The sequence below is a fragment of the Heterocephalus glaber genome, unplaced genomic scaffold (assembly GCF_053883595.1).
Source record: "Heterocephalus glaber isolate CG9 unplaced genomic scaffold, H.glaber_assembly_v1.0 deba00000546, whole genome shotgun sequence".
NCBI lineage: Eukaryota > Metazoa > Chordata > Mammalia > Rodentia > Bathyergidae > Heterocephalus > Heterocephalus glaber.
Window position 1 is genome coordinate 22801 of NW_028258147.1, and position 25202 is coordinate 48002.

The following is a 25202-nucleotide window of genomic DNA, read 5'->3' on the forward strand; positions in this document are numbered from 1 at the left end:
TTATATTTTTTTTTCTGAAGTATGTATACATCATTTTTGGTGGACTATATGTGAAAACATCATGTTGTACACTTTAAATATGTATAATACAAACATGAGTGTTTGTAAGAACTTTTACTTGTGATTGAAACATTTTAACTATGTGAAAGACATTTAAAAATACACACGTATATGCAATTCCAGTATCTCAGTGACATAATTTCTCATTTGTTTGAAATATTTTAATATTTTTATCCATATGAACATATTGCTAAGTTGATAAAACTGTATTTTATGCACTTATACATTTTACAGATTTTGTAACAATAATTTGGAACTATGCCTCCTTTTTCACTTTTTTGTAGAATTTTTAAGAGCTGTGTTGCATCCACTGTATTTGTATATTGCATGTTTTATTTAATCATTTTCTTATTACTAGATGCCAGTGCTATTTTTTGAAATTATAAATAACTCTGCTCTATGTCACACAGAGGGGTGCATATAATCCTAGAATCAGGAGGCTGAGACAGGAGGATTTTGGAGACTGCAGCGCCAGTCTGAGCGACATAGTAAGTATAAGGCTGTTTGAGATTACATCACAAGATCCTATCTCAAAAAACAAAGCAAAGAGGGCCGGGGATTTAGCTCAGTGGTTTCACCACCTGCTGTGCAAGCACAAGGACCCGAGTTTGATCCCTGGTACCAAAACAAAACAAAACAAAACCAATCCAACTTCCCAGGTTAATTTGGGCAAAGGATTTAGCTCAGTGGTTTTGCCACCTGCTACGCAAGCACAAGGACCAGAGTTCGATCACCGGTACCAAAAAGAAAAAAAAAAAAAGCAAAGAAACAAAAGCTAAGTCTGCTTTGAGTATATTTTTGTATATGGATTTTTCTCCTTTAAAATTTTCATACTTCTTTTATTCCAAGGTATACATATTCTTTTATTGTGTATCAAGTAATATTTTAGTATATTTGGTTTTTCCTTTTTAAAAATTATTGAATTGATATTAAATTCTAAAGTTGAAACTTAGAATTGGAGAAATAGAGCAATCCTAAATATAAATTTGGAATAGGGGGTTTCTTAAGTCAAACAAGTTTATGATACTTGATAAGTATATTCAAAATGTCTCCTTAAACTGTTTTGCCAGTAACATCAGCATGGGTGTGTGCTGCAGTTTTTCTATAGCTTTTCCAACATACGTATTTTCCTGATTTTTAATAGTTTTAATAGATGTCAATTATTTCCTTATTATTATTTGACTTAATTTAACTAGTTTACTCTATGTGAAAAAGCTATGGATGTAAAGAGAACAAAAGACAAAATTTGAAGTCACTTAAAAAATCAGATACAAACACTGTGATGTTTAGTCAGTAACTTTGTGGAGAAAAAGTCAGAGTTCTTGGCTCTTATCTTTCCATATGTTACGTCTGTTCCTCTGCCACATGCAAAACTGGAAGAATTCTGGACAACTGCTTTATAAAATCGAAGAAACTTTAGCTAGATGAACCATTAAGAATCATCTGGTTAGGGACCAGGGATTTAGCTCAGTGGTTCCACTGTCTGCCTTGCAAGCACAAGGTCCCAAGTTTGATCTCCAGTACCAAAAAAACCCCCCAAAAAACAAAAAACAAATCATCTGGTTAAACCCTTCATTTTAATAAAATTAAATAAAAACCCATTGAGATTCAAATTATTCAAGATTTTTCAATTAGTAGGTGCCAGGGTGCAATTTAAGACCAAGGTTCCAGACCTTTCTATCAGGCATGCTGCCTTTCTGATGCAAATTCCATCTGGGGGCTAATCATGTACCTACAGTTGTCCTTGACATTTAGGCTGAGAAGTGTAAAATTTAGGCTTAGTATACTAATTCTTACTAAATCAAATAAGAGAGTGAATTTCTGTGGTCTTGGACTTATGAGTATAAAGCCAAACCTATATCTGAATAGGTTGCACAAAATGAGAAGCACATTTCATGAACTGTCTCTAATAGGCTTATGCAAAGAATTCTGCAGAAGGTGTTTTAAGCATAGTAATTCCAATGGCAGGTGATTAAATCCTCTGGAAGACTGAATCATCATGATCTTGATTTTTTTTCTTGCTGTTGATTGTCTTGTTACCTATTCAATATGAGTTTGTTCACCATTTCTAGACCAAATTAGGAACTGAATTTTACAACTGAAGAAACACACCCGTTTATCGTATCACCTTTATCATTGCATTTTCAATCTTTCTGGTTTATAAAATGTTCCCACAACCAGTACCACGAGTCTCAGACTTTAATAATCTTTGACAGCAAAAGGCATACTTCAGATTCGAGCCCAGCTTCCATGGTGTAAGCTCAAATCAGCAAAACTGCAGAAAACTGTCCTTCCTCAAATTATTTCCCTGTTTCTGATGTCCCCAGGTTAGTGCCTAATGAATATTTAGGCCCAGTAACTTTTGACCCCTGCCTTTTCGTCTTTCTTCTGGGCAGTAATGCTGCTGGATATCACTGTCTTCCCCTGATGACCACTGATGATTCATCCTATTATGGTCTCCAAGCAAAGTCATTCCTTCTCCAAATTCCTCATACCTAAAATGTGCTAAAATCATCCACTTTATCTTGAAAATCAAGGAAAAGAAACTTAAAACAGAATAATTTACAACATCCAGGAGAATTAGATAGGTTTAGAACTGACACATCCAAACTGAACCTATGACACCCTGCCTCATTCCCACATCCATCCTATGGTAGGGAGGCAGATCAGGGAGGCAAGAGACAGGCGACTCTGGGTACCTCCCTACTTTGGGACTGAGGTCCAATTTTTCCCATCTTAGAGAAGGAAGTTCTCCAAATGGTCTCAACCTGGGCCTGGCATTGTTTTACTGCCCTGGAATGTGTTCTTCCCATGATGACTGACAAAAGAAACATCCATACTCTTGGGGGTAGTGGAAATCCTGTATTTGCTTCACAGCTTACACAAGATAATCACAATAGTAGGTTGTATATATTCTGAAGTTTGGGCTATACATTCTTAAATTTATGCCTTTACAGGAAAAGAAGTCGTACTCCCTATTGGGTTATCTTGTTCTTTGGGAGCTGTTTTACAACTCTGTAAATGATTGATAATAGATAGAAATGCAAAGCATTTATTGTTTATAAATACCAAATTATTTCCTGTCCGACAGAGGAGAGAAGCTCAGTCTCTCTCTCCTATGATGGAAAAGCCAATCTTGCCTCAATTTGCACATTCATTTCACTGTTTTTTCCCTATACATTGGACCCTCAAGGTACGACTGGACTGACATACAAACAACTTGGGTTAATTAGGTTAATGGACCTAAGTCTGCCTTTTGTTATCTATAGTGTGCACCCAGGTAAATAGTCAGATCTCAGCTGTATTGACTTACAACCAACTTGAGTTACAACCAGTCCTTGGAAACCGATTGAGTTTGTAAATCAAGAGTCCACTGTATTTGTGTCTATTCGTTGTTTTTTTTTTGGGTTTTTTGGGGGTACCAGGGATCGAACTTGAGTCCTTGCGCTTGTGCAGCAGGCAGCAAAACCACTGAGCTAAATCCCTGGCCCTTGTGTCTATTCTTTGGATTCTCTTTTAAACTGGTTAATACCTTAACATTTTTCAAATTAATGAGCAGAGTAAAATCTTTAACAAATGTTTATTTTTGTATAGGAGAATCATGATTTTATCATTTAAAAATTATCTTTTAACACCATGTATGAGATCCTAAAATATGGTTACTCTTTGCTACCTTAAATCTAGTTTAATTCTCATTATATTTTCCTATCAATATGAAGAATACAAAGGATCCAACTTGTGGGTATTCTCTCCTAGCATAATACACAGTACACATGCCCATAAACACAACCCCCCAAAATAAGCAATAATGGTTATCCATAAAACAATTGAAAATCCATGTGTAAGAAGCAAACATTCTCTAGTGCATGGAAGACACAGTTCTGATGATCCATCAGGCAGAATGTGTACTATCTCAGCTTGAATGGTCTATTTGGGTTACTTCCCCATTTTCAGGAGTTCTTCAGGAATGTAGAATAGATGGTTTCTATTTATACCACGGATTTTTCTCGGCACTGTTAACATTTTGGACCAGACGCTTCTTCAATGTGGGAGCAGTCCTGTGCACTGTGGGAAGCTTAGCAGCTTCGCTGGCCTCTACCCATTAGATGGCAGTGTCACATCCCCCCAAATGGCTCCAGACACTGCCCTGGCCAAAATTGCTCCACTTGAGAATCCCTGATGTATTTTATGAAAGGACACACAAAATAACTTATCCTATAGAAGAGGGAGGATCTCTCCAAAGACGTGTGTATACTCAATTAACATACATCAGCATGGATGGGTCTCAGTGGTAATGTTGTGTGATCACAGCAAGTTACAGAATGATTTGAACAGCATGACCATATTTATGTAAATTTTAAAATCACAAAACTTACAGTGTATATTGCTTATAGGGCCATGGATGTGGGGTGAAAATCATAAAACCGTGAACATGAATAGACACCAATTTAATGAGTTTCATTGTGTTTGGGAAAACAGGAAGGAAATTAGGATAGGTTATGTTGAAAAGAAAAGTCAGCTCTTTCTATAATGTTTTTCTCACTTTCAAAATAGGTCAAAAACACTATTGCAAATGTTACCTTTTTTGATCCGGCTAACTTATATGGAGACATTGTTATTCTACAAACTTTCTTTGACAGAAAAATCCATAAAAAGATATGAAACATGAAGCTTAAATCTTATGTAGTTCTTTGATGCTGTTATTTTTCAATCATCTGTTTTATATTGTTCATATGACTGCTTGCCTTCCTAATTAAGAGTGGCTTTGAATTGGCAGTGTTTTATACAGCAATTTTCTGGTTCAGACTCTAATGACAACCATAATATAAACGTTCTGACCTTATATCTGTGGAGTGCTTTATCTTTTCTCAGTACTCTTACATCTGTCTTCTCATTTTGTGTTCACAATTTCTTTCACCATCAATCTTAGTTTCAAATCTATTCACCATGTTAATGCAGGTTTCATCTTTCTATTGCAGTTACCTTAAGTTTGGGTTACTGACCCTGAGATACCAGATCCCAGGGCAGTTTATGTAGGATGTGACCCACAAAACACTGGTAGGTAAAGTGAGACAGGGAGAGAAAGAAGTTAAGAGGCAGCACGTGTAGAGCAGCTTACTGTTTAGGGCTACTGAGGCTCAATTTGACTCCTTTGTGTAAACTCCTGTGGATGGCTTTCACAATGGAAAGACACAGTGAGTCATTTGTGATAGAAGTTGCCAAAACCAGAAGTACCTATTATCAAGCCCTTTACAAGCATAGTTGGCTAACCTGTGCTCTAGAGCATAAAACTGGGGAAGCATCCATATTTTCAAGAGTTCTGAGAGTTTCCAGTGTGAAGAAATGTGCAAGAAGGAAAATATCCATAAACATTTCATTTTTAAAGAAGTAGGTTAGGGACAAAATCGTACTTCTATAAGAACAAATATTGATCATTTGCCCTAAAAAATGATCAAGATCCAAGCAGACACTTGAGACAGTTATAACTCTACTATGGAATGAGTTGGAAACAGTTCAGGCTTGGGAAATAGTGATCATTCATTGTGCCAAACAACAACTAATTAAAGATTATGGTAGTAATTAGCCAAGACTATGTTCAGGCTGGGAACAGGAAGAGATAGTGGTTGCCAATAATGACTGCAGAAAACTAACGAAGCTTACCTGCCATTCCAGGAGAGGAGAAAACAAAAACAACAAAACTAAAATCGGTGAATGAAAGGGAACATGTAGTGTTCCCTTCCTGTGTCCTCAGGTTGATAAGGAAGACCGGAGAAGGAAAATCTACCACTGCAGGTAGGTTTAGAAGGTATCTAAAAGTGATAGCTATTTTTTTAAAATTAATAGACTGGTTTTTAGAATTTAGTTTTACAGAAATTTGAGTCAATAGTACAGGGTTCCCATAGATTTTCTTCTCCACAGTTCCCCTTAATATTAACATCTTGCATTAGTGTGGTACATTTGATACAGTTAAGGAACCAACACTTTTATATGTTTTATTAAGTAAAGACTATAGTTTACATTAAGGTTCACGCTGTGTTGTGTAATTCTATGAAGTTTGACAGATGCATAATGTTATATATCCATCCTAATAGTATTGTATGGAATAATTTCTTTACGCTGAAACTTCCCTGTTCTTCATATATTTACACCTCCCCTCCCATTCGCCCCCAAACCTAATAACCTAATAACCTGGTGACACCTGATGCTTTCTAGTGTATACCTATATCTATATCTACATCTACATCTATATATGTGTCCTCGCACTGCAAGGAATTGAACACAGGTCCTCCAGCATGGTAGGCAGTGCTCTACCACTGAGCTCTAAGCTCACTCCCTAGCCCAAGTGCCTGTAATTTTGCCTTTTCCAGATGTCATTCAGTTGGAGTAATACAGTAGGGAGGATTTTTAGGCCAAATACTTTCAATTAGGAATATGTACGGAAGGCTTCTCCATGCATCTTCCCCCACACACACACACTGGAAGTTGAATACAGGAAGCACTGAACTTCATTCTTAACCCTTTTCAATTTTATTTTGAGATCTGATCTCACCAAGTTACTCAAGCTGGTCTCGAACATGTGGTCTTCTTGCCGCATCCTTCTAAGTACCCGAAGTTAACAGCATGTGCCACCACACCTGGCTTCTTTGCATGTATATTTCCTTTTGTATGGTTGCTAATACTCAGTCCTGGAGATTGAACATAAGGCCTTGGACATACTAGGCAAGCAGGCTATCACTACACTACATACCAGCCCCTCTTTTGATGTTGTTATTGCTTTTTTCATTGCTTCGTGATATTCCATTGTATGAATGTACTAAAGGTTGTTCATCCGCTCACTTATTGATATCATCTGGTTGTTTCTAGTTTCTGGCGTTTTGTTTCTCCTATATATATTGTAGATTGTATCTTGCAGGGAATTGGTCCATTTCATTTAAATTATCCAATTTGTGACATAGTGTAGCCAACACCCCCCACCCCACTGGCCATGTCAAGCCTTCTACTGGGACCTAGACCTGGTACTTTGTTCTTCTTGACTTGGGGACAAGCAAGGATGAATGACAAAGAGACGTGAATCCATTTAACTTTGGGCAGCCAGGCGGCTCTTGCCTTTTAGGAGATACAGCATCTGGCTCATCTTGCATTTATTCACCTAAACACTGGTACAAGCAATCAAAGTAGCACAAGGTTCATCTGCTTTCCAATATCCACTAGTACTTACTCTGGTAAACAACTTAATCTTAGGTGTGCTAGCTTTTCCCTGGAACCTGCAACATGGAGTCCCCCTGAGTGAAGACTTTCTGCTTTGTGCTCAGAGAGGCCAGTTAGGCCTCGCTTCTCTGGTCTCTGACAGCATAGAGTTGTTCAGAATACTGCTAACTATCTTCTTCATTTCAACGAGCTCAGTATTGATGTCCTCTCTTGTTTGTGATATTAGTAATTGACCTCTTTCTCTCTTGGTCTTGATGAGCCTGGTTAGGATTTATCGATTTCATTGATCTTCAAAGAACCATATTCTGCTTTTAGCAATATTTAAAATTGTTTTTATTTTTCAACTGTATTGATTTATGCACTAAATTTTATTGTTCTTTTGTTCTTTTGTTTCCATTCATTTTATTTATTTCTTTATTTGGGTACCGGGGATCGAACCTGGGACCTTGCACTTGTGAGGCAGGTGGTGGAACCACTGAGCTAAATCCCCGGCCCTTGCATTCATTTTATATTGCTCTCATTTGTGTATCTTCCTAAAGTGGAAGCTTTGATTGCTGTTTCTTTTTTTCTAACACTATGCTTTCAATGTTATCAATTTTCCTCTATGCACTGGTTTTGCTGCCTTCAACATATTTTGATAATTTGTGTTCTCATCATTTACTTTAAAATATTTTAAAGTTTCTTGAGACGCTCCTGATAAATGTTATTTGGAAGTGTGTTACAGTCTAAATATTTTGGGAATTTTCTAGCTATGTTTCTATTATTGATATCGAGCTTAATTTCATTGTAGTACAAGAACAAACTACGATTTGTTAGCAGCTGTCCTGTGGCCTAGAATGGGGTCTGTCTTAGTAAATGTTCCTTGTGAGCTTCAAGAGAATGTGTTCTGCTTTGTTGGATGAAGTATTTATGAAATGTCAGTTACATCCGATGAATTGATGGTGGCCTTTCATTCAACTATGCACGTCCATTTTTTCTTTCAGCTGCGTCTATCAATTACTGATTGAAGAGTGTTGAAGTTTCCAACTATAATAACGTATGTGTCTATTTCTTCTGGTAGCTCTAATGGTCTTTTTTCCCACGTATTTTGAGAATCAGTTGTTCAGGTGCATATATGTTAAGATTTACTATGCTTTCTTGGAGAGCTGACTCCATTTATCCTTATCCAGTACAATTCTTTATCCCTGATTCTTTCTTGAAGTCTGCTTTGTCTGAAATTGATATTGCTAGTTCAGATTTCATTGGGTTGTGTTGCCATGGTATATCATCCTTCTCTATCCTTCCACTTTTACTTATGTCAAATGGAATTATGTAGACTAGAAAAGCTATACCTGAATTGTTTTCAAAAGTATACTCTGACAGTCTTTACATTTAAATTGGTATATTTAGGTAATTCAGATTAACAATAATCATTGATATAGTTCAGTTAATCTCTACCGTGCTTGTGTTTTCTAGTCATGACAGTTTTTCATTTCTTCAAAAATCTTCCCTCGTTTTCCTTTTGTTTCTTTGTTAATGTTTAAATTTTAAGTTCTTTTATTGGTACATTTCAGGTATACGATTCATTTCCATTTATCATTGGGTGCTTGTACCTGTACATGATGTATCTTGGTTCTTATTTTTTTCCCCCATTACCTGTGTGCCCTTCACCCCCTCCACCCTTCCCTGTTTACATAGACATCATTTCCATTTATGTTTTCTTTTCTCATAGTTTTTCCTTTCCCTCTTTATCTTTCCTGTTCCCCTCCCTTCACCCCTTCGTCTTTGGACCTTTTTTCCTATTTCAAATGATCAATTATTCATTTTAATCATTTTAACCCTTGTTTACACTATCAGTTTCTCACACTAGCCAAAGTATTTGGTATTTACACATATGTGTCCTGTTTGTTTCCCTTAAGAGCATGGCCTTGATATACATCCATTTAGCTATAAATGACTCTCGTTTTTCATTCATTCTTTATGGTTTTTATTTATAACCCGCACATTGTCTTTATCCAGGTTCCAGTTGATGGCCACTTGGGCTGCCTCCAAGCTTTAGCTATTACAAACTGTGCCGCTATGAACATGGGGTCACATATATCACTGTGGTATGATTCTTTTAATTCTTTGGGGAAGATACCCAGCAGGGGAATATCTGGGTCAAATGGGACCTCTAGCCCTAGTTCTTTGAGGTATCTCCATACTGATTTCCACAGTGGCTGCACCAGTCTACACTCCCACCAGCAGTGGAGAAGGGTTCCTTTCTCCCCACAACCCTGCCAGCGTTTGCGATTGGATGATTTCTTGATAGCAGCCATTCTTTGTGGTGTGAGGTGGAATCTCAGTGTTGTTTTCATCTGCATCTCTTGCATGATGAGTGATGTTGAACATTTTTTCATATGTTTGTTTGCTGCTTTTACTTCTTTGAGAAATGTCTGTTCCCTTCAGGTGCCCATGTTTGAATTGGGTCTTTGAATCTGGGGGGTCAGATTCTTTTCAGTTTTTTATATATTCTAGAGAGTAGTCCTTCTGTCATTTTTCTTGCCTTGTTTCTTTAATGAATACATTTTCTCTCTTCACTTAGCATATCAATTATACTTTTTAAAAATGTTTGTGTGGGGCAAGGATTTAGCTCAGTGGTTTTGCCACCTGCTGCGCAAGTGCAAGGACCAGAGTTCAATCCCCAGTACCAAAAAGAAATATTAAATAAATAAAAATTTTTTTAAAAGTTAGTGCTTGTCATAGGGTTTGCAATATATATTTACAGCTTATATAAGACCACCAAGTCTAACTTGTTAGTTTCAAATAACAGTATACTGCTTCTCTGCTAACATAGGTACCTTATAGCGGAGCATTCTCAATTCCCCCGTGCTACTACTCCCTATGCCAGTGGTGGCAAACCTATGGCACTTGTGCTGCAGCAGGCTGTTTGCATCATTGAAAGCTATAAAAGTTTCACCATCCCTGCCACTGTTGCTGTCACCGATTCCACTCATTCATAAATTATATGCACCCAATATAGTGGTGCTACTATTACTTTGAGCAGTTATCTAATAGATTAAGAATAAAATGTTCTATTTTACCTTTCTTTATTCCTCTCCCATGCCCTTTCTTTCTCCCTTCCCTTGTTACTGTCCTCCTCTCCCCACCTCCTTTCCTCCCCCTCTCCTGTCTTTCTTGCGCCTACCTTCCTTAATTCCTTCTCTCCTTTCTGCTTCCTTGGTCTCTTTCTTGTCATATTTGATTTCTATCTCTAAAGAACTTATTGGAACATTTCTTGTCTAGCATATCTGTTGGCATTACATTTCTTCAGTTGTTATTTGAAAAAGACATTTTTCTTTATGTCAGAAGGAAAGTTTGGCGTACAAAGAATTTTAGCATTGTACGGATGGGTTATTTGTTTCAACACCTTACATATTTTCCTGCATTCTCTTCTTGCTTACATGATTTCTGAGAATGCTGGTGTAATACTTAACATTGTCGTTCCGTAGGTAAGGTCTTATCTGCCTGCTTTTTACAAGATTTTCTTTGTTTTTGATTTTTACACATTGAATTTGATACGTGTACTTATAATTTTTTCTGTATTTACCTTGCTTATTGTTGTAAAGGTTCTTGAACCTGAGATTTGGTGTGTGTCCTTCATTTTAGAAAATTCTGAGCTACCATTACTCCAGTTATCTTGTATGTTCCTCTCTTCTTCTAGAGTTCCCATTATGGGCATGTTATGCCTTTTGTAATTGTCCCACAATTCTTGAACGTTGTGGGTTTTTTTTTTTTATTCTTTTGTTTTCTCCTTGTCTTTCAGCCTAGGGAGTTTCTATTGACTTATCATCCAGCTCACTGATCTTTTCCCCAGTCATTTCTAACCTGATCATCCTTCAAGGCATTCTTCATTTCTGCCACAATGTTTTTTTGTATCTCCCGCTCCCTTTTGATTGTTTGTTAGAGGTTCTATTTCTTTTTGATTATGTTACTGAACTGTTCTTTTCTATAGGTATTAATTTTAGGGTATAGTAGTTTTTAAAACGGCTGGTTTTCATTGCGGGATTTTCATACAGGCCTATAACATATTTTGATCATATCTAGCCCCCTATTACCCTGCCTCACACCTACTTCTTCCTCTTCTTTATTCCCTTTCTCTGGTCAAGTAGTGTCCCTCCTGCTTTCACGTACTTTTTGAAAAAGTCCATGTACTTTTCTTTCTCTGTCTGGCTTATTTCACTTATTGTGATGGTCTTTATTTCCATCCTTTTACCACAAATCACATAATTTTGTTTCTTCTATGGCTGAATAACACTCCATTGTTTGTACATATCATATTTTCTTCAACCATTGATCTGTTTTCATCTAGACTGATTCCATATCTTGGCTATTTTGAATTTGTGCCACAATAAACAATGATATACAAGTTTCTCTGTAGCATACTGACTGTAATTCTTCTGTTCCACATGTGTTCTTAAATGTTTTCTACTTTTTCCATTGTTTCTTGCTCTGATTCAATTCTACTCATTGCAGTTTGATTCTGGCACCATCTGTAATTCACAGTTTAATTGTTTAGCCCTCCATAAAACTGCCTCTTACTCTAGATGCCAGCAGCAAGTGTAGTCCCCATGTTTCCTATGCTTCTGACTGACAAGCTATAAATTTTGAAGTTCCAACAACCATTCCAATTTTGATAATTCACTCTAATGATTCACAGAACACATTAAAAATGCTGTACTGCTGGGGATTTAGCTCAGTGGTTCTACCGCCAGGCTCGAAAGTGCAGCTTCCCGCAAATGCTGTTCTTACAGATACAGTTTTATTATGAAGGAAACACACAGGAAAAGTTCTGGAAGGCCCGGGATTCAGTGCTCTTGTATCCTTTCTATGGAATCTGGATGTAGCATTGTCTGTGCACTGCAGTGTGTTCATCATTTGGGACGCTCCACTCAGTGTCCAGAGTTTTCGTATGGGCTGTCATCACACAGGCATGACCGTGTAAACCACTGGGCATGTGACTGAGTTCAATCTTCAGTGCTTTCTCCTTCATGGAGGTCAGAATGGCCCAGGATTCCAGCCTTCTAATCATGAGTTTGGTCTCTCTAGTGACCAGCCCTGATCCTGAAGCTAATTAGGCATCTACCATGAGTCATTTCATTGAGATCAACATTAACACAAGCATGCCCATAACTGAGGAAGTTCCAAGGGATTTTGAAATTCTTTGCCAGGAATGGGATCAAAGACCAAATAAATTTTTTAGCATACCATAAAACCTTTAATATATCAATCACAGTTGTTGTAAGCTTCTTATCTGACAATTTCAAAATCTGTGTTATATCTGAATCCAGTACTGATGCTCATTCTGTTTCTTCAGATCACATTTTCTTCTTGCCTTTAGTATATCCAAAATTTTGTTGTTGGGCACTGAGGCAGTCAGGCTATCAGTATAATGATGATATTAGTCTGGCCAGGACCTGCGTGTTTCCTGTTTAAGGTTTCTTATAACTGTGCACCAAAGATTCCATTTTTCTCTAATTTCCCATTGTTTGCCACTTCCATGCTGTCTCCAAGTCTCCTAAGAACCTCTTCTTAAATAGAATGTCTCTCTTAGGTGTATCATTTGTAACCCACTGTTTTTATATAGGAGCTCTGTCAGTGTAGGGATAAGATTTTGAGGAAGGGAAGCATTCCACCTTAAAATTATATGTCAGTTTTTTTAATGGACTTGAGTTCCCGAGTTGTAGCCATCAGTAACTTTTCTCAACTTTTTTTCCCTATTATGCAAGACAGAAAATCTAGAATGACTAACAATGTCTAGTTGCTCTTCCTCTTCATCAGATAAGGCTGTAGCAAAGTAGCTTCCCTTGTGCACAATCTCATTAGAGAAAGTAGAACTGTCTGGGCTTATTTCAAAGTGGTTACTTCTGTTCTTCACTGCTCACAGAAGAGAAGATTGTCTCTCATATTTTACTCACCCCTGGTGGGTCGTCTGAAGGCCAAACCCACACCAGTATAGGAGGCTCCCTAAAACTGGGTACAGTGGATTTTAACTCTGGAGTTAGTCTGAAGTCAGCTTTCAGCAGTTCATCAGTTGCTGTTTATTTTTTCCTACCAGTTTCTATCTCCATATGTCTCTGGTCCCAGTAAACTGATTCTCTATCTTTGCATGTCTGTCTGGTTTTTGCTGTGGCAGTTTGTGATGTGACCTCAGTGCTCTTGCAGGTCTAATTAAAGTTGCTGATTTTTAGTTTGTTCAGCTGTGTTTGTATAGTCAGAACAGGAAAGATAATTTCAGAGCTCTTTGTGTGTCAGAGCTAATCAGGAGGCATGACCAGTATGCAACTAGAAGCAGGGGTCTGATATCCATATGTACTTAGGCCATGGCCCATGGGGACAGGTGTATTGATTACTTCCAGTGGCCACTGTCTCCTTCATAAAACCAGCTTTTCAGCTAAACTGCATTCTACAAATGTACTACTTGCTAGGTTACTGGTCAGTTAAATGCAGTCTTCAAAAGAAAGACCTTTTAGTGAGATTTGGCTTTGTGATTTGAACTGGCCTTTTTGTTTCCACTCTGTCCAATCTCAGAGGTCTTTTCAGCTGGTGAATGGGTTTCTCATACGTTCTGTGCATTGCTATTACTCTTAATGTATTCTAGACATTGATTTTTCTGGTTTGTAAGCATCTCCAACCCAACTTATGAGTTTTCAGCTCTTTGGATTTAAATCAGAAACATTTTAGTAAGTCTGAGCCCTAGAGACCCACTAGTAATAAGACTATCACTAGCATGAATGGATGAAGGTGTGTGTGTGTGTGTGTGTGTGTGTGTGTTCAAACCTGTATCAGTGATTTTATAAATTTATACCTATGTTATAAATTTATGTATCTGATTTCTGTGCTAGGTCTATATATATATATATCTAAATCTTTTTGAACAATTATATAATAAGAATTATTTAATACCTATCTTTGTAAGCACATTTATAAACTTTTGATGAGATTTGTAAGTTCCTCACCAGCATTAATATTATATTAAGAAATTTGTAATAAAAGTGTCTAACATCTCTTTTCATAAAATATATAACAGTTTAGAAAAATAGTGTATTTTAACGCATATGTGGAGCAAACTGACATTCTTTCATCTACAAAAGTTGCAAGAAGTTCATGAGAAACAAAAAGATTGAGTTGTCAGTATTCATAGTGCTTCTCCCTGTTCATTTATTACTTTGTGCCCCAGCATATTCTGGTAAATGCTTAATAACTTTTTCTCCCAAAAGAAATGCCCCAAGTGTGGAATCTATTAACTTCTTTAGTGCAAATAGCCCCATAATGGTCAATTCCAGGGCCGCGTAACACTGAGTAGCAGAGGCATTTACTAATCAGATCTCATTAGGTCCTAAGGACTGACTGGAGCATTTGCTGCCTGTAAACAGGAGACAAAGGATTGTTAGGGGCATCATAACTGTCTGAGAGTGTTGGGAGGAATGCCACATAATACTAGGGAAAAATCATTTGAGTAGGCCTAGTTCTCCTGCCTACACCCCAGCTAGGACATTCGAGACATAATTGCATTTTGGCCTCTGGTCACAACTGAGACCTCACTGATCCCCTCGGATGCTGCAATCTCCAGGACAAGACCACTCCTGTGATAGACACCAGGGAGGAACCAAATCTTCATCTGCATAATTCCTCATTGTTCTTAGATTTCCACTGCCCCCCAGCTTTTTGTTACACCTTGTTTATCCCAATGTGAAGTACTGAACTCTATTTTTCACTTGTTACATTTGTTTCCCCATGTACTGAATAAAAGGTGCTGGAAGCTAGACAGTTTTTGTCTTTGCCACCCAGAGCAGCACTGATCAGACCCAAAGCTCAGCTTCTTAGTCTCATTTGTCTACCTTTCCTGTAATTCGCTGTGTGCTGCCATGGCTCACAGGTGACTAGGACTTACTGCAGAGGTTCTGGTATTGTCCCCTTCCCCTGTTCCCTACATGGGAGTGTTCATATTTTATAAAGATGAGGGGAAAGTTAGAGGTTGGGGCTGGTGAGGCTTCTCAGTGATTTTTCATGGAGATTTTGCTGGTTTCTGAGTGACGATGTGGGCTTTAAAAATATATGGACCATTTGATTTTCAGATACCTAGGCAATCAAGGTGATATTTGTGTTATCATGCTTTTTGTGTGTCAGGTAGGAAAAAAATTGTCAGTTGGGAAATAATGCTGTTTTTTTATTCCTTAGCATTTAGAGTTTAAATATAATGACTTTAATAATAATCCTACTAATAACTATATGTGTCTTGGTAAGATATACTATTTTTTCCATAGTATTGACCATTTAATGATTGAAGGTGTTATGTGAAGAGAATATGATGACTCTGAGAATGTTGCTGGTACTGAAGTTTTGATGGGATCCAAAGAGTGTTAATGGTTCCCTAATGATGAAAGTGGACCAAGGTTATTTGTTGGTATCTTGATAGAACAGACTGTGTCCTTACATGTATTTATCACATGGATCTACTTAGGCTCCAGTCAAAACATCACTGTGTACATACATGTTTATTAATGGAGCTTTCCAGGTATCCAGGCAAGTGATAAGGAAGGATAGATAACACCCTTGACTAACACTGAGAAACCATGAAATTAGAACTGTGACACTGGAACTTGTGTTCTCAAGTCTTTTGCTCTCCCATCAAGCTCTTTCCAAGTGCACAGAGATGAGCTGCTGTTACATTTCTCATTAAAGATCTTGTTTCCAGACATCAAGGTAGTTAATGATACTGTTGAAATTCCTCTACTGAAATTGTTTTTGGTATGTGTGTGGATGAAATAATGGCCAGTTTAAGTGGGAATACTCAGCTTAACTGAGGGTGATTCCGCATGTGGGTGACCCACCTAAGGATTGTTGCCAGAACTGCATAAAAGGAGGATAGAAGGGGAGGAATGCTGGCTGCTGATTTCCCAGGAGAAGCTTTGTTGGAACTGGAACTCAGTGGCTTTTCTTGCTGTTGCTCCCTCAGTGGGTGGGTGGGTGGGGGTGCAGGTCTTTGCCTTTGTCTTGAGTGTCACTCCCTGGTTCCAATGCAGATCCCTCAGTGTTCTGGCACAGATTTTTCACCCTGGTGGCATAGACTTTTGAGCTTCTACCACCTGCCATTGGGCCTTTTGGTGCAGATTCTTGATATGAACTTGCATGACACATTGCTGAGGGCTGTAGGCCTCTGGCTGGACTCGTGGAATATTATGTGGAAAGATCTATTGCACTTTTCTGGGTTTGACTTTTTGGAAGAATATTGTAAGACAATCCTATAAATTTGTATATCCTGTGGTAAATCTGTTTCCTTGGAAACACTGACTAGAACAGTATGTTTATAGTTAAAAAATAAATTTGTAACAGTAAACATGGATCTTTCTTTATTTGCAGGTATAGACATGCAATGAGATGTGCACCAAACACTGGGATTTTTAGATTTCTGTCAAGACCTTATAGTAACCCTTTCAACTGTTGGTCAGCACACCATGTAGGTAGGTGGTTTCATGTAGATTCTGATGTAGGCCCAGACCACAGCACAGCTTGGCAATCTTACTGGTTTTACCTTCTCAAGTATTCTTAAAGATGTATTTTCTAAAGCCTTTGCAGATTTCTATCATGAGATCACAGTTAATCTAACATCAGCCTTTAATGGCAGACATTGCTGTTATGCAAACAAGTGCTGATGTAGACCAAAACTAAAGCACAGACCACCTGATCTTCAGATCACATGAGGCAAGTGGTTATGGTTTCACTACCACTTGCTATCATGATTTCTTTGCCAGTATTCAGGTGAGGAATAATAACATCCTTAGGAACACTTGAAACCATGTAGTTTCTTTTCTGTATTTCAGAGAGAATGTGTAACCCTGTAAGGAGGTTGCACATATCCAAGTATTTATCACATAGTCCCAACTATAGTAATCATAGGAACTAGGCAGATATTCCACGAAGAAATGTCTTATCTGACATTATCCTTGACCTTGGAGAACCACAAGAATCCAGGTAGAGTCCTGTGATCATGGATGTAATAGAAGCTATTCAACAGTTCCTGGTAGGTTGTGTCTTGATTCCTGTCAAGGGTTAACAGTGAACTTTAAAAGTTCATTATCAGGAGATATTTCTGTATTAGAGTAAATATTTTCATGTGCAGCACGTGCCAGACCGACCATTAGATCATCAAATATCTGGGTCAGTGATGTTTGTTTCCCTACAATTTTTATCATATGATTAAAAAAATGTAAGTATGTAGATAAGGAATGCAGTATTTCATATTCTAGAAACCATATTATTGCATTATCTTACATTTAGAGAGAATTTACCCTGGGAATTTCAAATGACTTTCATGTACTCAGGTTATTATTATGCATTTATGCATCATGGTAGTTAACAAGTTAAATATTAGCAGTCATGAGATAATGGGTTTGGAACAATGATGTTCATCATAAAATAATCAAGAATACAAGTAGAGTTGATGAGTCCAGGTAGAAATGAAATCTTACAATAATGACAATAAAGAAAGTTATTTGAAGGGTCCCAGTAGAAAAGTCTTACTGTACATATACTTGTCACCCATGTTTTTACATTTCCATGCAGATATGGTGGTAATTCTCATGATGACCAACAGTGGCAGTTTGTTGAACTCATGGCCATGATGATCAAGAGGGATATTGTAAGTGTGGGGTTCTTACATTTATTTTAGCATGTTTCCTGTACATATTTAGTAAAGGAATGATTCTGTTTACCACTGCTACTAGCAAGTAGCTTATTATATAAAGTTTTGATAAACTCTGAATTTAATCCTAGGAGGTGTGGAGGTATATGTAGGGATCCATGTAAGTTATTCAACTGATCCACATTACAGTATTGACCACAATTTTTTCTACAGGTAGCCAGCCAAGAGAAAATGGTGTGAAGAACAACATCTCTGACCTTGAAGTTCTAAAGATCTAAGTACTTCAGTTGGTTTCCCTGATGATGGAGGTGACCAAAATTTTAAAGTTGTCCTTTTTTTCTCCCCTCAGGAGAAAGATGATGCATCCTAAACACACATCTCAAAGTGTTGTCTAAGATTCCAGCAGTTATTAAATTATAGTGATTGAACTTAAGAATGGTAATTTATGAAATGTTATGACTAACCTGGTAATTAAGAAATTGTCCCTACCAAGATGCCAACAGATAACCTTCAGATTTCTTGGTAAAGTGGATGGGATATCTAACACAATGTTACCCTGGCTTTTTGGCAGGTATTCCATTAAGTTTTATCCTAGTGTACAGGTTTGTTGACTTGAAATCATTAGAGACATTTCTTATTTTTTGGTATTTATATCATGAATGATGCTTTTGAACTCCTGTGGTAACGTCTGGTTAGAACACAGTTCAAAATAGGGTTTGTTGGTAACGCTTTTTGTAAATATGAGATTGTACTATGGACATGTTTAGAGATTGTGATAGGTTATTGTATAGGGATGCAGGTAATTGACCATATTTCTTATCCCCTAGTATTGACCATGGGAATTTTGCTAGTGTTTCTTCCAAACAAGATGGTGTTTCTTAGTAGGCTTTTACCTCAGTGTTCAGCTTTAGCCATGTAATTGTGCTAAGAATATGATTTGTCATGTTGAACGCCATGACCAAGGGAATGTGTCAATGTCTTCCTTGAATGACATAGGTTCCAAAATCATTTTTCATGATTTGATTTTCAAGTTCCTCTGAAGACACTGTGATTATCCTACCCATGGGAGTGAGGAAAGTCCATAGAGGGTTATGAGGTAAGTGCTGAGGTACCCTAAACCAGATCTTCATCCATAGAGGAAAGGGATGAGGGTGTCCTGACTATTACTAGAGTTAGTGGTCACTGCTCCTATAAGAAATAATTTTGTCCTTCACAGTTCTAGTAAATATGAGTTTATCCTTTATATGCCATAGGGAAAATTGGTGTTTTAGCAAGGACTGCTGAGGGAGTGATTATGAACTAGCTAATAGAAATTATCATGGAACTCTAGGACTGCAGTAAGCATAGGTTAATTTCCAGGGTGTGGAGATGACAAAGTATGGGCTCTCTGACAATACTCTTTTTGTTTGGTGAATCCAAGTATCCTGAGGAGTTTAGCTGTCCTTTAGCAATGGACATTAAAAAGGGAGTGGGCTCATGTTCTGACACAGCACCTTCTATGCTAAACTGGCTTTGTATTTATTCAGATGCCCTTCAAGAGAACACAGTGATCCAGAAAAGATGGTTGTTGCAGTCACCCTAGTAACAAGGTAAATGATAAAATGGTCATAGTCCAGTGAAGGCTGTTTGATCTTCTATAATCCTGGCAAGTTCCTAACGAGGTGCTCAGATGTTAAGGTCTTGGCTAGTGTATTGGTCTGGGATGATATAGTCACTCACTAGTGACATCTCATTTTCAGCAATTCATTTTATGACTGTGGTAGGTTTCATTAGATTCCCCCACTTCTGGTGATACATGTTTTCAAAACATATTATCACCTTAATATTACAAGGATACATCAAATGTCATTGCATCTTTTCTGGAATGTAATAGATATAATATGCTTGTATTGCTACTGGTGGAGAAGAGATTTATGTAATTTTCACTGAGTCCATCTCTGAAATATTGTCCTTGGAAGGTTTGCATGTATCACTGAAGACAGACAACACTCTCTTACAAGGCTTTATCCATGGAAGCCTGAAAGTATCTAGATAACGTAAGTGGATGCTGAAATGATGAAGTGACATAGGGGATTTGGAGTTGTATAAGTGCAAATGAGACATATACCAAATCAGAAGTCTATGACAAGAGTCCATAGATGGGTGAATACATCACAGCAAGCAAAATAAGTTTGTAAAGTAGAACACGACTGATCTCTCTATAAGTGCTAACGTGGGCATTCACCACATCACAGGAAACCAGATCTTCATATACAGGGATGAGTGATGAGGATGTCCTTGACCCTTGTTACTGAGGTTTTGTTACAAGTACTAATGGATGAAATGAGAGACATGATGAAAATATCTAGTGAATGCAATACTGCATTTTGTATGAGACAGAAATGAATATTGAACCTGTACAATTTCAGGGATCCATCGCATCATGGTTGGATGTAGACATGGTGGTGTTACAACAGTAAACATTGAAAAATTTACAGATGGCTCTATTACACATTTGGACATGCCAGAGAATACAATTTACATAGAATTAAGGACTCTATTGACACATAGCTGAAGGATGCCTTTCTGTTTCTGGGTGAGGGGCAGAAAGAGTCAGTGACATGGAAGAGCAAGATGAGAACTAAATGACAGTTTTCTGTAGGTGCTTTCAAGTTAATGGAAGTGATCAATTGAATGAGTGTTGAAAAAACCTTGAACAAACCAAGGAAAAACAAAAGTATAAATTTCAACCCATTGGCACCCATCCAATCTTCAATATCCAGGTGGCTAGCATAAGGGTAATAGCCCAATGAGATGTTGTCATGTACTGGATTCTTATGCTGGGAAGGTCACTGTGACTGTCGAGTTCTGAGCTGACCCCACATTCACACATCAGAGACCTTATTTTCAGATGTGATTTTCATTGTTGATAGTGAAACTCTGAGGTAGTCTCCTTTATTTGGCAAGTGTGAGGTTAAGGGGCTCATTCCTATCAGGGTGTAGAATCAGGTGCTACTGAATCCAGGCCGAAAGTGTGCCTTTAAACTGGCCATTGTAAAGGGGAACAAAAGAGGGAGGGGAGGGGGAGAGGAAAGAAGAAAGAAAGAAAAGAATATAGAAGAAAAAATGTAAACAAAGCTTTTGTAAATAAAGGAGAAGGAGAGAGGTGGAGGGGAGGAGAATGGGAAAAAAAGAAGCAGAAAGATACATCATGAACAGGTACAAATTCCCTGTGATGAATGCTATTGTTATGTTTACCTGAAATGTACTAATAAATTTTTTGCTTCAAAAAAAAAAAGAAGAAGAAGAACAACAACAACAACAAACTAGGCATTATAGAGAAAAAGCAAGGATTCAGATAATTATCCTAGAGTAGTTCCCTGAGATACAGATTGTAACAGTTTGTCCGGTGTCTACTCAGGAGTGTCCATTTTCTCTTCTCTGGCTTTCAGTGTGCATAAATGAGGGTTCTTGTAGTGGTGATGGACACCTGAGTAATCCCATGATGTGCGGATTGTGCAGACAGAGAAAAAGAAGGGCATAGGGTAAAGTACAGGATGGCTTCTTTTGGGTGTGTTTTCTAGACCTCACAGCCAGGAAAGGCCAGACCCTGGAACCTCACCAGGATCCAGATAGCAGCAAGTATGGCCTCCATCACAGCACAGGAAATGGATCTTCCTAGGCTTCAGTGGAGCATGTTGGGGCCCTGAGTGTAGCTGATACCATATTTTGTGTGAATAAATTCAAGTATAAAAGACTAACAAATCAGAAATCTAGTCTGTGTGAGTTTTCTTTTTGTATAGGGTGGGGAAAGTACTGTTCAAGGTCCCTGTGTCCTGGGATTGCTTGCTTACTATATGCAGTGACATGCTTGAGTACCAGACAGCTGAGAAAGAAGCACAGGTAACTTGCAGGCACCCACTTGATGAGGATCAGAGCCTTGGGATTATAGTCTTCCCTCAGTTTCAATCTGGTATGTGGTGGAGTGGAAGCCTCCCACACTAGTGGTGGTTGTCAATGAATCGAGCACGTTGCATGCTTGCAGAACATGCTGTATCCTTTTAGCATGGTCTTGTTCCTTTTCCCTTCATGGATACAGAGTGATCAAGAAGTTGGTTGATGTACACTTATGGAAGGCCAGGAAAATACCACCATGGGTACAAGCTGATCACTAGGCCAGATGTCTGTAACCAGGTCAGAAGGAGCCTCTGCCCAACCTGGTATTAGCATGTTTCATCACCAGGTATCCTGCCAAAAGGTCTTGGGAGATGCTGCTACCCTCAGCCATGCAACACCTTCTTCTTTACTGATGTAAATTGTGGGAGGGCACTTGGGCACACTTTGCTCTTCCCCACTGATTCACCTGTGTGCCAGTGAAGGTGAAATCTTCCCAGTGGCTGCTGGTAAGTGCCCCATTTTCATGTAGGGGAACTGACCCGTAATGTAGTTTTCATGTTGGCTAGGTGGATGGGGAGGCCAGGATTCTTGCTAACATCCACTATGAATATTGAGCCTTAGAACTTCTGCAGGTTTCCTTTCAAGTGAGAAAGAATTCTCTTACCATATTTTTTCTAGGAAACACCCCTGAGACTGAGGTGTTAAAGCAAAGGGGCCACAGTCTAACACAGTGACCTCCACAATACTCAAATGTGCTGGTGGAAGGAGACTTGCATGGACTAAATCAGTATTCTCTGATGTCATTTTCACAGGGACAGTCTTGTCTCAGTGAGCAGCACAGTATAAACAGGTGGATGCATACAGACATCCAGGTAAGTGTGGGCTTGTGCCCAGGCCACCAATGAGGTCCTGCCACTTCCACATGTGTAAGTGACAAAGGTGTGGCTTGGCATTTGTAGCCCACTGCTTGATTTGAAGTTGCTCAAGTAAGGAAGGATGGAATCCACAGCAATGCCACTCTCTGGGAGGGGACACCTGGCACAGCTTAGGTGAAATGGATGGTAAAAGAGTGAGCACTGAAGAAGACATGGTGTCCACGTTTGGGTGCTTGCTGTGTCCCAGCCCGGGGAGCTATAGCACAGGAGAGTCTGCAGGGGTCCACTTAGGAGAGGTTTGACTGTGGGGACAGGATTGTTTTCATGCAGTTATCCCAGCAGCCAGGTACATTTCCAGTGTGAGTCAGTGGTTTTTGTGGGAATTGAAATGCTCATTGACTCAACACTGACTTTGTCTTCTCCATGTTTTCTGCAGGTTCCTTCAAGGGAAGATGAGCAGACTATGGCTGGAACTGCATGTAGGTGTCAGGTGAGAATCAGTGTGCCTGTACCTCATTGGGCACCAAGTGATGGTCTGTATTCAGATGGATGTGAAGAGGGTGTGCATGAGATGTTCGCATGTTTCCTAGACATGCACCCTCTAAGGTCTTGACTACTGAGTGGTTCAGAGTTTGTGCCACACTCAGCATCGTAGCCTTTTTTTCTGTGACAGATTGGCTATTGATGGTGAACCTCTGATTCTGCCCTCTTCATCGACAAGTGTGGTGCTCTGTGCTTTCTTGCTGTCATGAGGAAGCATCAGATGCTATTGGTTCCCTTCCAGGAGAGATGACATGTATTTCATACTTGTCCCACTAGGGGAGTAAGCAGGGCATGAGGTCACTGTGACAGAGTGGTTCCCTGAGATGGGGATTGGAGTGAATTGGGAGGTATCTCCTCAAAGGCATCCATTACCATTGCATGGCTAGTTTGTTGACAAGAAGGAGGGAGGAGCGTGGTGGTGGTGATGGAACCTGAATGATAGGATGACATGGGAGTTGTACAGGTAGACACGGAGGAGACCACAAAGGGTAGAATCTCTTGTGCTTCTTTTCCAGTGAGGGAGTCCACAGCTCATGGTGAGCCCTGAACATCACCAGGATCTGTATAAGGACAGCCATGGACCTTCACTGCAGCATAGGCAGGGAATATCCATGGCCTTCACTAAGTGATATTGGGGTCCCTGATGTGGAGTCGTGGGGTAGTTGTGTTGCTGTGACTTTGCTTTAGGTTCTGGAGCCCAGGAGAGCAATGAAGGAAGAACTGAGCCACTCCACTGACCCTGAATTTTTCCTTCATGTATAGTGAAGTAAAATGAATGTTGATGTTCTCTACATCCTTGGAGTGCTTATTCTTTGGTCCAGTGGTGTTGTGATGGACCACTCTGCCCAGGAGAAAGCACAGAATTCTTTGCAGGTCAGTAGTTGATGATAATGAGTCTCAGGATGACAGTTTTGCACTCAAATTGCTTCTGGTATCAGACTGAAGAGAAAGCCTTTGTGCCAGTGGTGATGCCAGAGCACAGCGCAGTGTTCTTGCAGAGCAAAGGATAAGATTTTAGCAGAGTGTGGCTTGCCTTCCTTTCAGATATCTGCAGTGATGAAAAAGTGTTTGTTGTGGTGAGATTGCTGATGATAGATGAGACCTCTGTGCATGTAGCCTGGCTACAGGGCATGGTATTCCTTAGAAAGGTAAAAAATGAGCCTGTACATAACCTGGCCTTGTGATGTTTTTTCACCATGAATGCTGCTGAGGGCCAGAGTCATGATCAGGTCTTGTGAGATCTTCAGCCATGGAATATCTTAGTTTTTTCTGATGAACTTTGGAAAAGGGACTTTTCTTTTCCCTGCTGTTTGACATGTATGTCAGTGGAGGTAAAACAATAGCGACTTCTCAATGGCTATGAGGCTGCATCCCATTGTCATGTAGAATGGCTGGACCATCCTTCATGGCCAAATGTGCTTTTCATGCTCACAGTCAGAGAGAGGAAAGTAGAAATTATTGATAGTATCCAAATATTCATCACTATAGTTATTGACCCTCAGAACTTCTTCATATTTTCATTTAAGGGAGAAAGAATTCTCTTAGCAGGCTTTATCCTTGGAGTTCTGGAAAGACCCATGTCTTTAAGCAAGTAAGTAGGGTTTTTTTAAGTTCTTTTATTGGTACATTTTAGGTATACAATTCATTTACATTTATCATTGGGTGTTTGTACCTGTACATGATGTATCTTGGTTCTTATTTTTTCCCCATTACCTGTGCACCCTTCACACCCTCCACCCTTCCCTAGTTACATAGAATTCATTTCCATTTTTTTTTCTTTTCTCATAGTTTTTTCTTTCCCTCTTTTCCTTTCCCCTTCCCCTCCTTTCACTCCTTCGTCTTTGGACCTTTTTTCCTATTTCAAATTATCAATTATTCATTTTAATCATTTTAACCCTTGTTAACACTGTCAGTTTCTCACACTAGTGAAACTATTTGGGATTTACACATGTGTGTCCTATTCATTTCACTTAAGA

The 25202-nt window shown here is 38.8% G+C and overlaps 1 long non-coding RNA gene across 1 annotated transcript in view; it reads left to right on the forward strand.

The window, feature by feature from the left end:
• The first annotated feature begins 16641 nt into the window (after positions 1 to 16641).
• LOC147829590 (uncharacterized) overlaps positions 16642 to 25202 on the forward strand; it is an 82895-nt gene continuing 74334 nt past the window's right edge. Inside the window, exons 1-7 of the long non-coding RNA XR_015448677.1 lie at positions 16642 to 17929; positions 18146 to 18240; positions 18929 to 19028; positions 19459 to 19521; positions 22155 to 22680; positions 23120 to 24099; positions 24753 to 24817. This is a non-coding gene — a long non-coding RNA (uncharacterized LOC147829590). The remainder of the gene's footprint in view (positions 17930 to 18145; positions 18241 to 18928; positions 19029 to 19458; positions 19522 to 22154; positions 22681 to 23119; positions 24100 to 24752; positions 24818 to 25202) is intronic.